We start from the raw sequence: 3,496 nt of genomic DNA, 5'->3' as shown, positions 1-3,496 counted from the left end.
GGGACAGAGTCTCTGAATTAAACAGAATACTCTCACCCAGTCAAGAGATCAGGGCTAGATCCAACACCGTTTTTTAGCTCACTGCACCATCCCAGTTTCAGAACCTGGCTGTATGCAAATTAGTCTGTTCCTGTCCCAGTGCATGATGGGAACAGGGCAAACCAAACTACAAAAGCCAATTCTTTCACTGGGAAGGAAACAAGCTACCGGGGACCGGTTTCTGGCATTTCAGCCTCTTCGGCCCGGCTTGCTTGAATCCTGATGGTGCAATGAGCAAGGGACTCACATCTGAGTATACCCTTCCACGCTTAGGGTGGACAAAAATATTTACAACAAGGGGTGGTGAGGGACAGAGTCTCTGAATTAAACAGAATACTCTCGCCCAGTCAAGAGATCAGGGCTAGATCCAACACCGTTTTTTAGCTCACTGCACCATCCCAGTTTCAGAACCTGGCTGTATGCAAATTAGTCTGTTCCTGTCCCAGTGCATGATGGGAACAGGGCAAACCAAACTACAAAAGCCAATTCTTTCACTGGGAAGGAAACAAGCTACCGGGTGAAGAATTGGCTTGGTAGTTTGGTCTGCCCTGTTCCCATGATGCACTGGGCCAGGGACAGACTGATTTGCATATAGCCAGGTTCTGAGCTGGGATGGGGCAGTGAGATAAATAACGGTGATGGATCAAGCCCTGATCTTTGGACTGGGTAAGAGTGGTCTGTTTAACTCAGACACTCTGTTCATCACCACCCCCTTTTGTAAATCGTTTTTGGCCACTATAGGTGTGGCAGGGTATACTCAGACATGAGTCCCTTTCTCACTGCTCCATCAGGATTCAAGCAAGCCGGGCCGAAGAAGGCTGAAATGCCAGAAACCGGTCCCCGGTAGCTTGTCTCCTTTCTGGTGAAGAATTGGCTTGGTAGTTTGGTCTGCCCTGTTCCCATGATGCACTGGGCCAGGGACAGACTGATTTGCATATAGCCAGGTTCTGAGCTGGGATGGGGCAGTGAGATAAATAACGGTGATGGATCAAGCCCTGATCTTTGGACTGGGTAAGAGTGGTCTGTTTAACTCAGACACTCTGTTCATCACCACCCCCTTTTGTAAATCCTCCTTAATGTAGGAGCATGACCACAAGGTTTTTTCCACATATACGGTATATATCTCAATTTCTGATCGTTTTCCATACGCAGGGATCCGGAACCAATACACTTCTTGAGTAGCCAAAGTGACACCTTCCAGCTAAACGGGGGTCTCGAATTACCATTCTATTTGGAATTGAGTGTGAAGCTTTTTTCAGGTATAATACGGTCTCCTTTTTTCACATACTAATCCACAAGGGATTACTTTGACCTTGTTTTTAATAATTTCTTATTTTTTCTTGAATTAAAATAAAATATTCTGGTCTTGGGAGTGTCGTGTATTTAGGCCTCCCGCACTCCTTACATAGAACTATATTTTAAGCAGAACATTACAGCTGTAATGTTCTTTTTGAAACACAACTTGTCCCAATAAGTATGGGACACATAGACAAGCTTGTCTGGCTACTACTTTAACACTTTAACCTATGATCCCACTATGGAGATGATATGTACCATATATTATATTATTCTATTTTTACCTTAGGAATACATCCTGGTCTACTGTGATCATTCTTATACATCAGTTTCCTAGGAGTGACCTCATCTAGGATTGTCGCATGGACCTGACTTTTTTGTACTTGGTGAGTCCTAGAATCTCCGTGTCACCATTTGTGATAGTTGAGGGCCTCTTGGACTACCACACAACGACAATTTTGCACCTTAAGGGACTCTTTTTCTTGACTCTTAAGGGACACTTTCTTCTTTTTTCTTGACTCTTATGGTTAAATCTTGGACTATGGTCACTTGGACCGCACACTTTCTTTTCGACATCTAGCATGTCACAATCACTTGTACTCTTTCGGGTGCCTATCTCTCCAATAGGCAAGGTCTGGTGCTCATTGCCAGTGTCAAGCTTTATGGCATGAACTGGCCTTGTGACAGCAAGGTACCGGTGAGGGTGTACTTGCTTTCACAAGGAGATAATTAGAACCTATCACTTGGCAAATAGCAGATTCTGTCTAAGATGTTTGGATCTATGGAATGGTTGTTTTTTAAAAATCTGGCAAATCTGTCTTCAAAAGCATTTCCTTGTAAATCAGTTTGGACTAGTGCCATTTGATATGTATGTTTAAACATAAGGTTCTTCACAAACTTATGTATATTAATATCCTTTTGCAGCCCTGATGAAATTCCCTAGGCACGAATGGGAATGAAACGCGTTGGCTGTGCCGTTGTATATGAAAATAAAGAACACATTTAGAATAAGAACAGAAGATCTACGCTTTTCTTTGGACTCTCTTAGAACATTGACTTTATTGAGTGCGCCTCTCTACTTCTCTATACTATTGCTCAGATATACATCCACGGCAGCGGATGGTGAGAGTAGCGGCACCACCAAATATTTCTGAAACAGACAAAGTTAATGTGCGAAACCTTGGTCAGCTGCTGTGTGCTTTTGTTTACTGTTTAGATTCCTAATCGACTGTTTTGCACTTTACTTTATTCATCACCACTGTTTTCATTAGAATGCCTCATTTTGGAGATGGGAGGGAGGAAATGGCTCTCAACCTCTTTGGTCCCAATAGATCCAACGAGACACCTACTGTGGCTGAAACCAGCAAACCCAGGTTAAAAACCCTATTCCTCAAATTAGAGCGTCTGAAAAAATTAGAACTATCACGCTGGTGGGATGGGGCCACCCTCACTCAATATTTATCTAACAAAAAAGTCCCTAGGGGCTTGAGAATTCTACTATTTCCAACATTTGAAGATCTAGGAGAAGATCTACTCAAAGAGTGGGAGGGTAATTTAGAACATGCCTCAGAGGTCATGATGAGAATATTGATCCGTCATGCCCAAGAAAAAGGCGATAAACTGATGGCCGAAATTGACGCATTGATAACGGAAATTAATGGATTGGAACCAAAAGATCTCATAGAGAAGAACTTTGCCATACTAAAAAAAGTTATGGAAGAACATCAGATTTATCTAAAAGAAAAAAAACTGAAAAAAATCAGGCAAAATGACAGGGACTATAGAGACGGGTGAATATACACGTTCGCCAAGAAATGTGATCAAATTCAAGGGGCAGAAGAAAGAAAGAGAGTGCGCGAAGAGAGGGAAATAAGTGAGGAGACGCGATCTGAAAGTGGAGCATCCACTGCTTCTGTGAATAGTACTAGGTCCAACTCAATAACTGAGCTCCCTTTAGGAGAAGGGGCTTCTTCTTTTCAGAAGGAGCTAGCCAAAATACGGACGAGCAGTCGTCTACAACAAAAAAAGAACCAACCCAAACCTCCAAGGGCTATACCAAGACAAGGAGGGGCGGAAGGCGGGCAAAGGCCAGGTATAGAAACAGGAGCAATACCCAAAACAGGGATGGGAGCGAAACAGAAATGACAATCTTGCCCACTCC

General features: G+C 43.1%; 1 long non-coding RNA gene across 1 annotated transcript; it reads left to right on the top strand.

The window, feature by feature from the left end:
* The first annotated feature begins 1,223 nt into the window (after window positions 1-1,223).
* LOC147702828 (uncharacterized) lies at window positions 1,224-2,309 on the top strand. The gene is made up of 3 exons (XR_015297249.1): window positions 1,224-1,298; window positions 1,625-1,721; window positions 2,260-2,309. It is a non-coding gene; the product is annotated as an uncharacterized LOC147702828 (long non-coding RNA).
* Window positions 2,310-3,496: the final 1,187 nt, after the last annotated feature.

The sequence above is a fragment of the Lissotriton vulgaris genome, chromosome 7 (assembly GCF_964263255.1).
Source record: "Lissotriton vulgaris chromosome 7, aLisVul1.2, whole genome shotgun sequence".
In the NCBI taxonomy this organism is placed as follows: domain Eukaryota; kingdom Metazoa; phylum Chordata; class Amphibia; order Caudata; family Salamandridae; genus Lissotriton; species Lissotriton vulgaris.
The sequence above is the reverse complement of the archived record's forward strand: the minus strand, read 5'-3'. Positions and strand labels throughout refer to the sequence as shown.